At 42.5% G+C, this 13,615-nt stretch overlaps 1 protein-coding gene and 1 pseudogene across 1 annotated transcript in view; both read left to right on the top strand.

Annotated features, from left to right (window-relative positions):
• The window catches only part of Ankfn1 (ankyrin repeat and fibronectin type III domain containing 1), a 150,938-nt gene that overhangs the window by 63,841 nt on the left and 73,482 nt on the right, over positions 1-13,615 (top strand). The window lies entirely within an intron of this gene.
• LOC127694139 (60S ribosomal protein L17-like) lies at positions 1,412-1,985 on the top strand (annotated as a pseudogene).

Consider the following 13,615-nt stretch of genomic DNA (forward strand, 5'->3'; position numbering starts at 1 on the left):
TTTAATTAGAAGTTGAGTTTTGCTGGGTTCAAAGGTTTGATGGTGGGAGACGTAAAAAAGTCAGGGAAGCAGAACACAGTGCTGCAGGACCCTAGGCTCGGAGAAGTAGGATGCCTCAGTGGGAAATACCTTGGTACTGTGTGACATGTCTGCGGGCTCTGGGTGATGCCAGATTAATTGAGAGAGGGAGGGAAAGAAGGAAAAGAAGATGGAGGGAGAGCTATTAACTGAATCGCTACATTCTTCCTCATGTTCATCTGATACTCACTCAGTGAACAGGGCACTGTCCCAAGAAAATAGCATTGAGCTTTCTTAGCTGATCTGAAAGCATTTTGGTAGTAAGTTGCCCTTTGAGATAGGCATGGTTACAGAAGTTCTACTTGCCAAAGGAAAAATACAAAACAATAACAAACTGTATGGGTTTTCTGTCTATTGTGTCTCCAATCTTGAGCCTTTAGTAGATGCTAAAATAACAACAACAATAATAATGATAATGGTAATAATAATTATTAATATTATTAATATCGATTATATACAATATTAATTATATAATTATATATAATTATATATGTTATTAATACTAATTATATACAGGCCTAGGTTTTAGGCCTGTAAGGCCTCTGTTAAAGATCCTGTGTTGTTAACCCAGGAAGACCCTTCCCATGAGTGTGAAAAACTCTTTATCATTCTGTCACTTGATATTTAATTGGGTACCATCTTGCTTTACTCCTGAAACAACATACCATCACCAAGACTCATCAGAAGACAGTCTCTTATATATGTGGATAAAGAATCTAAAGAAAGCCAAGAACTGGCATGATGTCTCTGGAAACAACAAGGGGGTGGGTAATCTCTCATAGTGACACCAATTGCTCATGCATGATGTCATCTTTTTTCTTTAAAGGAAGATGCCTGACTTGCTAGCTTCCTACCTTTTTTTGCCCCCATCCCCCAGTTGATGAAATGTGAAAATAAACTTCTTCCAATGTCTTCCAAAACAACAAAAAACTTTTATACAAACTCATCTATAATTCTGAAACCACTTTTCTTCTAATATTAGATAATTAATAAATTATTCGCTTTAGGAGTAAACTTCTCTGCACCAGTGATCAGAGTGAGCCTTACTAGTGTATGGTACTTGTATGTGGAATGTTCTATGTGGTCACTTCTTGAAGATGGCTCCTCAGTAGGCTTCCTCAGATTCAGATATTTTTGATATAGTAGGCAACTAAAATAAACTTTCTCTTCAGTCCCAGGAAGCACACACTCCCATATCACATGGTAAACCTGTCTTTTTATGTGGTCTCTAGATTTCTGTGATTTCTAAACAACTCAGTAATTGGTTGCTAAAAATACCTTTAGAAAAACAAGACCATCTCTTCCTGTAAGAGGCCAAGGGTGACCTGTGAAGATGGTTCACTACTCTCTTGACTGAGAAAACCCCTCAAAATCATGCAAATCAAGAGGTTCGAACCTTTATGTTCACTTTAAGAACACCTGGGGAACTGCACAAGCCATCAAGGGTGTACATATCCTTTGTGGATATACATATCCACAAAGCCACCAAGTATCTGAAGGATGTCACTTTAAAGAAGCAATGTGTGCCATTCCGTTGGTGTAATGGTGGAGTCAGTCGGTGCGCCCAGGCTAAACAGTAGGGATAGACACAGGGACAGTGTTCAAAAAAAGAGTGCTGAATTTTTGCTGCACATGCTTTAAAATGCAGAGAGTGATGCTGAACTTAAGGGTTTAAACGTGGATTCTCTAGTCATTGAACACATCCAGGTGAACAAGGCACCTAAGATGAGCCGACGAACCTACAGAGCTCATGGCCAGATTAACCCACACGTGAGCTCCCCCTGCCACACTGAGATGATCCTCACTGAGAAGGAACAGATCGTTCCAAAGCCAGAAGAGGAGGTTGCACAGAAGGAAAAGATATCCAGAAGAAACTGAAGAAACAAAACCTCATGGCACAGGAATAAATTCAACATAAAATAAATGCAGAGAGAAAGAGAGAGAGGGAGAGAGAGAGAGAGAAGCAAGACCAGCAGTCAGCTTATACTACTTTTTATTTCAAGGATCAAAGAAATTTAAAAAAAACAAATTGTCAAGAACATTTATCAATAGATAAGGATAGTGGATATCTTTTGAGGTTATTTCATTCTTGTATTATGACAGGGTCTCGTGGAATCACAGATAGCCTAGAACTCACTAATGTATCCACTTCACTAATGCTGGGTGGGGACTTACAGGTGTGTGCCGAGAACGATGACCATCTTGATATGAAAACTTACCATTCAAAATTCTTTGAAACAATCTATTAAATGGTGGCTATATAAGATACCTGAAATTCTGAACCTCCATCTTTGCACAGTATCAATGGGTTTTTAAATTTCTGCTTAAAATATGGGGTGGTAATCTGTTACTTAAAGCAAATGGCCAAAACAACACAGTCCCCTGAAGCTACTGTCTGGACTCTAGGTCTTGCATCATTTCGTCCTGGAGCTCAACGGCAGGTGTGCCAAGGCTGAACTCTACTAGTTTTCCCAAATGGACGAGACCATATGTTAGTTGTAGAGAACTCTTGTTGGTCCATGCAGAGGAGGTCTGAGAATTACCATTAGCACAGCCACTGGCAGGTAAGGTCATTTAAATTCTTGAGGTACCCAGTAAACTCATCCTGGTGAGGTAACAAGATAAAAAAAAAATACATGTAGTTAGGAATCTCAGGTCTGCATAGGATTTCTGCATTACTTGTACCCAGTGTTGAAAGGGAATGAATTGGCAGGCCACCCAATGATCCTGCATCATAGGTTCTGCAGAAGACAGAAGCCTGGGTCCATTGTCACACATCCTTTAGGTGAAGGTCAGAAGCCCATCTCTAGAAGTTCTCTGGGAAGTTCCTGGAACAGTTTGAGAGTTGGCATCCTGACCTATAGGGGTAAGAAAGCCAAAGTTTAGTGGGACTTAAATGTATCCAGCAACCCTCCCTGTACTCACGCCAGTTGTCTTAGAGTTATGACTGCTGTGGTGAAACACCGAAACACCGTTGAGGAGAAAAGGGTTTATTTGGCTTACACTTCCATATCAGTTTATCATCTAAGGCAGTTAGGGCCAGAATCCAAACAGGGCAGGAACCCAGAGGTAGGAGCTTATTCCAAGGCCATGGAAAAGTGCTGCTTGTTCACCCACCCATCACCTACTCAGCCGGCTTTCTTATAGCATCCAAGACGATCAGACTAGGGATGGCACCACCCACGATGGACTGGGCCCTCCCACTCAATCACTAATTGGAAAATGTACTATGGACTTAACAACAAGCCAATCTTACAGTGGCATTTTCTCAACTGAGAGCCCTCTTTGCAAATGACTCTCCAGCTACTGTCAGGTGGACATTTAAGGTATCATACCAGCCATCAAACTCGAACATGAACTGACCAGGCTATTTTTCCCTTCACAGATTTTCTAGGGCTTTCTAGATGAACACCAGCCTCCAACACGGCAGACAATCATTCCAACCATCCCCCACATCTTGCTTTACCCTTCTGTACAGCCTCCCTCTGTTAGCTGATCATGTTCAAACTTTAAGTGGTCCTGCCCAGAATACCCTTTTGTGAGCTAAAATTTTTGTTTCCTTTTCTTATCCCACCCGACTCCTGATTTTGTTGATCTTTGAGCATCAACAACACTCTACCCACAGGACTAATATAGGCTGCATCTCATTTATAATTCATAAAGTTGTATTTTTAACTGTCTGAGGTCTATGCATGCTTCGGAGGCAAAGATAAGCACCTCTTTTGTATTCCTATCACTTGCCAGAGTGTCTTCAGCCTTCAGATACTTAGAAAGGTGTAGATTCACTTATACGGACATGAATGTTTGCCCACAGGAAAGCATTGCTGAAATGCGGTGCACCATCTCAATGCCCTCCAGGATTTGGTGCTCCCACCACAACCCGAATACTCAAGTTCATTCCAGAAAAAAAAGCCTAGTACTTGCATGTAACCAAAGGCCGCCCTTTGGTAAACTTGAAATCATTTCTAGATTACTTACAGCACTCTCTTAGTTATGGTTTCTATTGCTGTGAAGAGACACCCTGGCCGTGGCAAATCGTATAAAGGAAAACATTTCATTGGGGCTGGCTTACAGATTCAGAAGTTTAGTTCATTATCATCATGGCAGGCAGATGTGGCTCTAGAGAAGCAGCCAAGAGTTCTACATCTCAATTTGCAGGCAGCAGGAAGTGAGAGAGAAACCTTAGTCCTTGCTTAAACATTTGAAACCCCAAAGCTCACTCCTTCTGACAAGGCCATCCCTGATCCAACAAGGCCACACCTCCTAGTGCCAATCCCTAACAGCTAAGCATTCAAATATATGTGCCTTGGGGGCCCTTCCTATTCAAACCATCATGAGCACTTAATAAAACATAAAATTCTATGTAAATCATTGTCTCACTACGTTGTCTAAAAGATAATGACAAAAGGTTGGTCCATATTCAACTCATTTGTTTTTAACATTTATTTTTATTATGTTTAAGCTTGGGTGTATGCATGTTTGTACATGTGCGTGTGAAAGCAGATGCCCAGCGAAGTCAGAAGGGTGGTCGGTAGCTGGAGTTATTTACTTTTCTGTGTGGTGCTGAAAACTAAACTCTCATCCTTTGCAAGAGGCTTAACTACCAAGCCATCTCTCTAGCCCACACCCTTTAATTAGTATTTTTTTTTATCTCTAGTGGAATCTACTGGTATGGAGTCCATGGATACAGATAGCACCTAATGGTAACTGCTGTTATTAAAAGAGGTAAACCTGGGCTAGGAAGATATCTCAGTCTGTGAAGCATTTGTTTTTCAGGCACAGGAGTCTGAGTTCGACCCCCAGAATCCATGTGAAGAGCCAAGTGGTGTACATTTATAATCTCAGTGGTTGAAAAGGCAAAGACAGGAGGATGCGTGGCGCTCTCTGGATAGCCACCCTAGCCTACTTGGCAAGTGAGAAACCTGTGTCAAAAATCAAGCTAGCTTCTAACTGATGATGCCCAAGGTTGCCCTCTGGCCTCCACACAGATGTACACCTAACACACACACACACACACACACACACACACACACACACACACACGCACACACACACACACAGGGAAAGCTGAATAGTGAGAATACTGGAGCTTTTCACTTAATGGAAATGATATCACACCCCTACTAAATCTGGATGGTTCAGATTTTTTCCAAAGTCCTGCAAAGAAGAGAGTAGGTACATGCCCTAGGTTAAGCCCCTAGGAGATACCAGTCCTAAGCCTGGCTCCCTTCACCATGAGTCTGCTCTGTAGAACTGTCCCTTCAGGTTTTCTCAAAATCAAAACTTTCAAACCTTTAGGCAACTGCTTTCCTCTCAACTGCTTTTCTCCTTGAGTATGTGCTGAAGTTTTATTATCTCCTGAGCAAAAGAGGCACTTGATTTCAATCACAGACCCTCCCATTCCTGTTCCCACAGTGGGCATGGGGCGTGCTTGGGCTCATGAAGGCAAGAGTTTCATCTCTAAAATAAGAAATAATTGATAGCATGTTGTCATGAAGTCTGAAGAGAAAAAGATGGAAGAGGGCTTTGCATAGGGAATGAGTCCCATCCCTGCAGGACATTCCTCTGGTCAGGAGAGCTAGGCAGACACCGTGGGGTGAGGGGCTGCCTTCCTTGATCTCTTCTTCCCCTGCTTGCTCTCTTGGATTCCCTGCAGGGGAGCTGTGGTCTAAATGTCCATCTGCCTGGACTCCCAGTGTATGCTTGCCTTTGCTGGGCTCCCTAGTCAGGGTGATCTAGTTTCTTCCCTGCAGAGAAGTCCTGGGGATGAGAGGAACAGCTACAGGAGCCCCCATGGTAACGAAGTGTTTCTTTGATCTTCTGCCATGATCAGAGTGTTGTTTTGAAACTTATTTATGGATGAAAGCATCCCCCCAAAAAACCTGCTGTCAGAAGAGATTTCAGCTCACCTCAGATCCAACCAATGCCCCGAGATTTTAAATGTCTAAGCTGAGATGGCTACATAAATACAAAATAGGCAATGGGATGCCACTATTTTTATTGCTCTTTGCCACTAGACTCTGAGTAGAGACCACTGGTTGCATACACCTGGAGAGAGCTCATAGGTTTTGATAGAACCATATTTTTTTTTAAAGATTTATTTATTTATTCTATGTAAGTACACTGTAGCTGTCTTCAGACACACCAGAAGAGGGCATCAGACCTCATTACAGATGGTTGTGAGCCATCATGTGGTTGCTGGGATTTGAACTCAGGACCTTTGGAAGAGCAGTCAGTGCTCTTAACCGCTGAGCCATCTCTCCAGCCCGATAGAACCATATTTGATTTGGAAAGTTTTGAGTACACACCGTTGCTAACAGTTCTGTTTTTTTAAGGAGGGTGTGGGAACTGAGCCTCAGCGTTCGCCATGCCTGTGAGAGACTGTGATGCCAAACATTTGGGTTTACATAAAAATTCTATCACGGATGCTTGAAAAAAGACAGCAACAGCTGATATGGGTGGGAGAGGAAGTTCAACAGCTCACCCCCCCAACCCCACCCCACCAAGGTGGAGCTCTCACACCGCCTACATCAGAGTCAGGAAAGCTATGCCTTTGAGTCTATACACAGTTTGAGGTCTCTTCAGTTTTCCTCCACAAGCTACAACTGTGGGCTCCCTAAAGTGCAAATTAGATACAGTGGCCCAGTTTTTCAATCACTCACATAGACCCCCAAATAACACTGACCCATCTTAACCTAACGGAGAACCTGCTCCCAGTCCCACCTCATCCCCAGCTGAAGTTGTTCCTGCTTCCCCTCTCATTTGTTTCCTACAACTGCCTGGCAGTCTCTTGGCCACTCCGTGATTCCGTGCCTTTGCACACACGTGGCAGCCTTTGCCTGGGGCATCCGACCCCACTCTCCTTCAACAGGCCTAAGCAGCCTCCAGGGTTCTGCCAGGAGCCAGCCCTGCCCTTCTAGATCTCTACCCAACTTTGCCCCAAGCTTTTAAGATCAGCACCCGCCTGCCCCTACATCTTTCATAGTAATCTGTTTGGATCTTAATATCACATCCACTTGTCAGTCTTTCTTCCCGTCCCACAGTGAATTATAATTTATGCAGATTTTCATCCCAATCTTCTCCCATGTCAGGTTCCTAGTGAGGTCTCAGTTAAAGGCCTACATATTAATCAGTCCGTCATCAGTGAATTTAAAGTTGGATTTGATTTTATCTCAAATGTGCCGACAATTAACTTGGTATTATATACAAAATTCGATGGGTTCAATTATCTTTATTTTATGTACACCTATTATGAATAATCCTTTTAGGAAGTCCACAGGAGTCTCTCTCTACTATCCATAGAGCAAGCACGTTCCTTCCAAGACGTACTTAAGGCCAGTGACTCCCCAACCCCACCTTGCCTGCCAACAATACATGATGAGAGACTTTTTAAGAACTGGAGACTTTTCCCCATTGTCCCAACAATGCTGACCTCTCTTGAATATTTGCAAAACAGTAATTTTGTTCTTCCTTTTCAACTGTGACTCTGACAGACCACTTTATTAAATGTCCTAACTCTTTTCAGATATCTTTCTTGGGAACCTACTACATGGTAGTCATGGTCCAAGAAAAAGGGCGTGAATTATGGGCCAATCTACATATAAAACAGATACGCTTGAGAATGTTCAACAGTATATGGTTTAGGTCCAAACTGCCAGTTCCGACGAGCTTTGTAAATACTAAAATGTTTAAAGGTGCAACACAGAAACCAAAAGCAACAAATACAAGAGAGAGAGAGAGCCAGGAAAGCAACCTGGCCTTTTCTAATGCCCCTGCTAAAGGATACAGTGTACAGTTTGATGCTTCACCCTTCCCTGGAGAAAACACACATGTATTGCTTTCAAGATGAAGTTTGCTTTGATGTCCTAAAACCATTAGACTCCCCCAGGAAAAGAGCCTGTATGTGGACGTGTCCTTGTGTCCCTCAACATCACCCAGGCTGACCATCCCCCCCCCCCAGAAGTGCAGGTTGAGCCTGGGAACAGAAAATAAAGTTCTTTGTCTCCCTAGGAACACATTTTCTTGCCTTGATGGGAAAATGTAAGGATCTGATTTTTTTTTCAGGATCAGTAAGGTATCTTGTTTAGTAATTTACAGTAGAATGTGAAAACAAACATAGAAAGAAAAGGCACCAAATAGCACAACCCCCTCAGTGAGAGAGGGGAGGCCTCCACTGGCTGCTCCCAAGGTGGTCTGTTTCCCCTTCTTATTTACTTACTAAATTTGTTCTCTTTCAAATTCCTTTAGATCTTGAGTCACTGCTTTGGAACGCGTTTGTTCCCATGTCCCTCTTCCTATTGCACACTTAAAAGCCTGCATGTCTCCTCCCAGGAAAGAGAAAAACAGGTGGGGAAAGAAAAAAAAGAGAAGCCTTGCTGGGGAAGGGCATGCTCAGGGAGGCTACAGAGGATGGTGGGGAGTACGGTTTGGTATGAGCGCAGCTACATAGTATGAAGCAGACTGAAATGTGGTCCAGGCATTTCTCCAAGTCTGCATTGCTTCATGGCTGCTTCCTTCCTCTTTCCTGTCTTTCTTTTTTCATTCCTTCCTTCTTCCTTTCTTCCTACTTTCTTTCTCTTCCTTTCTTTTATCAGTACTTATCTTGGCTTCTAGTTCCCCATGTTCCCACCATGAGAATACAGAATATATGTTCACAAGACTCACTGTACCCTACCGGCCCCCATGTCAACTATGCCAACTATCTCTCCCTCTTAAGGTCATAACAAGGAAACCACAGTACTGAAGACAGTCCTCTGGGCCATAGGAAAGGTGACAGGGGAGCCACTCTGTCTTGGACTGTCAGAGCAGGAGTCCAGCACTGGAAGCTGTTTGATGGCCTTCCTTTAGCACAACAGAACTCAAGATGGCTGTGAGTCCCTTCAGTTTTCCCCTGTGTGGACTCAGGAAGTTAAGGATGAGCACTTTACATTGGAACTCTGCTTTGATAAGCACAGAATCAAGCTGAGGATTTCAAAGTTTTGAATCCCAGACAGCTCTTCTGTAAAATGAAAGAAGTGGTATTTATCACAAAGGATTCCCCAAGAATTGAATGATTTACTAAGAAAGTATACTTCCCCGATAAATATCAACACATGTTCTCCCAGCATTCTCCAGTGATTATTTTCTGTTGCTTCCCATAAATAATTAAATATTTTTATTTCAAGATTTTCTTTTTGCCTTCCAATTTTTTGTGGCATTATTTGCTTCTTTTAAAAATAACTGGATCAATTTTCTTAAAATCATTGATCAAGCCTCTGCTGCTGCTTCACAGTCCTCATCAGAAAATGCCAGGCAACTCTGCACTGACTACACAGAAACCCTTCATCCAGGCACTTGACATCCCAGTAGCCACAGTCCTCCTGGGCCTCTGCTAATGCCTCATTAAAACAAGCAAGCAATGGACTACAGATGGAGAACAGAGGGCCAGCATGAGGACAATATGTTGAAAATTTGCTAGGAGAGTAAATTTCAGGTGCTATTGTCATAAAATTAAGAGTAAGCATGCAACAGGATGGCTATGTTAACTGGACTGACCCTAGTAATTATCTTATGATGAGTATGACCACACCCTAAATGATCGCATCATACATCTTAAATACATAGTTTTAAAATTAACAAAGTCCAGTAGTCACTGAGACAAAGATCAAACATCAATTTCATAAATCTGTACTTGCTTTTGCTAGCTTTGAGGGACCAAGTGGGCAAGGTGACCAGGGTCCCTGTCATGGAGTAAAAGGTGACTGCACAGCTATCTGTCTCTGTGCTGCAAAAGAACAGTATTGGGAGCTCCAAGACTTAATGTTGTCTTTGGAGTCAGAAAAGATGAAAGGGATGTTTTTAGTGGTTACTGGGAAAAGAAAAGAAATATTAAGGTCAAAAGGAGGAAGGAGGAGAAAAGAGGAGGAAAAAGGAAATGGAAGAGGTAAATGAGAAGGAAGAAAGAAGAGGAAGAGGGAAGAGGAAGGAGGAGGGAAATGAAATGGAGGAGGAAAAGAGAAGGAAGGGAAAAGTGGAGGAGGAAGAGGGAAGAAGGAACAGGAGAAATTTCCAGCAAAATGAAGTATATGTGTATTTCTTCCATAAGAGGAAGGAGCCTGTCACGTTTGAGGATCTAGACACTGGAAAGAGAAAAACACAACAAAGTCCGAGGAAGGAAAACAAATATTCCAGAGCTTGGAGAGGGATTCGAGACTTGCTCCAGGCTCAGTAAGAAATGGCAGGTGAAGTGGTCTCAGGAAGGCCTGGCCTGACTTCAGAGTCCCACTACTTTGGTTAAGTTGGTCAGATTCTCTAGAATGGCTTCTGTCTGACTGGTGGAGATTCTAAGGGATGAAACTGTCTGTACAGAGTAGCAGATTCTCATGAAGTTTTGGGGTTTCCTTCCCTGGAGACAGGAGAACTGCAGTAAGTCATGCAAAGTACTCAGTAAAAAAGCCCTTTATTATGTTGCTTATTGGGAGCCAAACAAAACCAGAAAGAAACCCAATTGACCTGAGCCCTGATTCCATAACTTCTACTAAAAGAAGCAGGTTGGATGTCAAAATCGGTGCAGCGTGGTGGATCTTCCCTCAATGGATTTGTGTCTTTCAATAAATGAGGAAAAAAACCACCAATAGAAAAAACAAAAGCAATCAAAAAACGACAACAAACAAACGAACTGCATGTCTCTGAAGAAAGGTTCATCACCTGATAAGGAAGCTGACATATGACATAGGATATGACATCTTCCCTGTGTCTGGTGATCTTAATTTTTTCAAGCATACAGCAGGATTAAAAAAGCTGTGAACTGGCCATATACCTTGGCCCTTACTTGCTCTGGAGCCAACTAGGTCCTGTTCCTGGAGTTCGGATGCCCCTAAAGCAGTGCTTGTTAACCTATGGGTCACTACCCCTTTGGGAGTCAGACAACCTTTTCACGGGGGTCACCTGTCAAATATCAGATATTTACATTATGATTCATAACAATGAGATTATAGTTATGAAGTAGCAACAAAGTGATTTTAGGGTTGGGGGTCACCACAACATGAGGAGCTGAATTAAAGGATTGGCACAGCATGAGGACACTTGAGAATCACTGCCCTAAAGCAACCTTATTGAAAAGTTTGCCCCCATGATGGATGAGAGCTTCCCCAAGGCTGCATAGATGTCCAGGCACTATCACCCGCTCCTTTTGTCCTCCCTAGCCAATACGCTCGCAGATTCTCTGTGAGACCATGAAACTCTGGGTAATTAGGGCAGAATTGCATATGCCTGGTATGGAGGAGTGACTGAACCCTCTGGTGAAGAACCAGTGGTCTTCCCCATGCCCTCCTTTGATGAAGGAAGGTCAATCAATCATCAAGTCCAGCTGGGATGGCGATAGTCTTGTACAGGTATTCACAGCTCAGTTCATGAAGACGAGGACTGTCTTGCTTGGGGAACAGTCCTGTCCTTCATATGTACACATGAAATTGCTGCTCCTTTGCTCCCTTTATCCGGAATCCCCCCTGGAATGTAGAACTCCTTGCAGAGAAGTTCTTCCTGCTGCAGCAAAGGCTTCCCTCTACTCAAAACAAAAAAGTCTCAGATTCAGGACATTGATCAAAAAGACACACTCTTACCCAAGGAAGAGGGGCACCCGCCTGTGAATCTCTAACTGTCACTCAGTTGTGAACCCGAGATACTGATCATTACCGTCTTTAAAAAGCAAATGCTTCTTTAATGAATCAAAATTATCGCCACAATTTCTCCCTTAAAAAAAAAAACTCAAAACAAGCGACAATCTAGCTGGACATCTTACAACCCAGCACTCTGGCAGTATTCCAAAGAGAAAGAAAGAGTGGATACGTGTATCTGGACTAGGAAACTATGACTCTATTTTCAGCTCATAGTGTCCTAAAACTGCCTCTTCGTGCAGCCCAGATAACTATGGAATAAAATATAATAACAATGTATGATAATAAAATATCCTTATAACTAATAAAAACCACAATCCTGATGATGAAGGCCAGATAGTCCACTGACACGGAGCACTCTCACACTCTCTGGGGGACCACAATGCTATTTCTTGCAAATGGTCAGCATTCCGGTTTGTCAGCCCTGACTCCATCATGCAGCTGCTTGATCAAGTTCGAAGCTGCCTGTCTTGCATGCTGTACCATTTTCTGGGCCAGCCAGCCCTGAACAAAGCAGCAACAATGGACACAGCAAATATGGTCCCTCTGCTGGCCACTGCTCAGGCCTCTTAGGCAGTAAGCTCTGGGCAATTGACTTTATTGACCTTCCAACCCTCACTGTGCCACTCCTACCTACATGGGAGGGATGGGTAGTTTGGTTTTGACCACTGCTCTCAGAACGTTACCAAATGTATGAACTGTACACCCATCAGATACTATATCCAACTGCCCAGTGAGTCTATCAGAGCAAGCTTGTAGCACTTATCCATAGATATAATGCTTAACTTGTTCCTTGAGGTAGATGAGGAGGATGTATGTTGATGCACATGTAGATACATATATACAAATGAATCTAGTATGAATTTTACTATGCGTACAGGACAGCAAGTGATTTATAAATACCAATAAATATGCAATATTCTCCATTGTAAAGCCCTTATGACCCAATAACTTTACCCAGTTGCATTTGCTTATTTGTTTGAAGCCCTCCTCTGAAGGCAACAGTCATAATTAGTACTGAAATGCTGTTCTGATGCTAATATCAGCTGCTGCTGTGCTTCTCATTCACTTAACTGTAGCAAGAAAAGACTGAAGCTACAAAATCCTCTTAGGAGCCTGACTTGCTTACCAACGCCATAAGCAACTACCTTGTTAATCAAATCATAACTTTAAAATACTAAGAGAATATTTTCTCAGTTCCTTGTGTGACTTGCTATGCCAACTGCCACAGACATTTTGCACTTAAAATTTTTTATATTTCTTTACTTATGTGTGTGTATTCACACATGCGCACATGGGTGCAAGTGAATGTCATGACAACGTGGGGGGTGGGAGGGGTCAACCTGCAAGAGTCAGCTGTCTCCTTCCACCAAGTGGATTCTGGGAGTCAAGCTCAGGTCACCAGGCTTGGTGACAAGTGCCTTTACCTGCTAAGCCATCTCAGTGGCCCTGAATTCTTTTTTCCGCTTCAATCAGCATTATTAATATCACATATGTGGCTTGCAAAAACTAATTTACGTACCCTCTGGTGTTTTGGAGAGTAAGTTTTCTGATTTGTGGTCTAGATTTGAGAAAGTCAGAGAGGTGATATTAATAATGCTATAACTCTTAGGGAATTCAAAGCAAATGATAAAGACTATGAAGTAGACCTTTTGGGGTACCCAGGAGTTCTTGCTCACTACTTAAAAAAAAAAAAACAGACATTTTTACATCTGTGCTTCCTGACTATATCTTTATGTCGTGCTGGTACAGGGCAAGCAGAAGCTTAGAGTACAGAGATTGCATGCAGGTAAATTAGGTAAAACATCTAACAATAAATAAATACAGCCTTCTGATGCAAGCATTGCTTTTAATCTTCTAAAAGGAACGGGTGCAAGAAAGTG

The sequence above is a fragment of the Apodemus sylvaticus genome, chromosome 10 (genome assembly GCF_947179515.1).
Source record: "Apodemus sylvaticus chromosome 10, mApoSyl1.1, whole genome shotgun sequence".
In the NCBI taxonomy this organism is placed as follows: Eukaryota; Metazoa; Chordata; class Mammalia; order Rodentia; family Muridae; genus Apodemus; species Apodemus sylvaticus.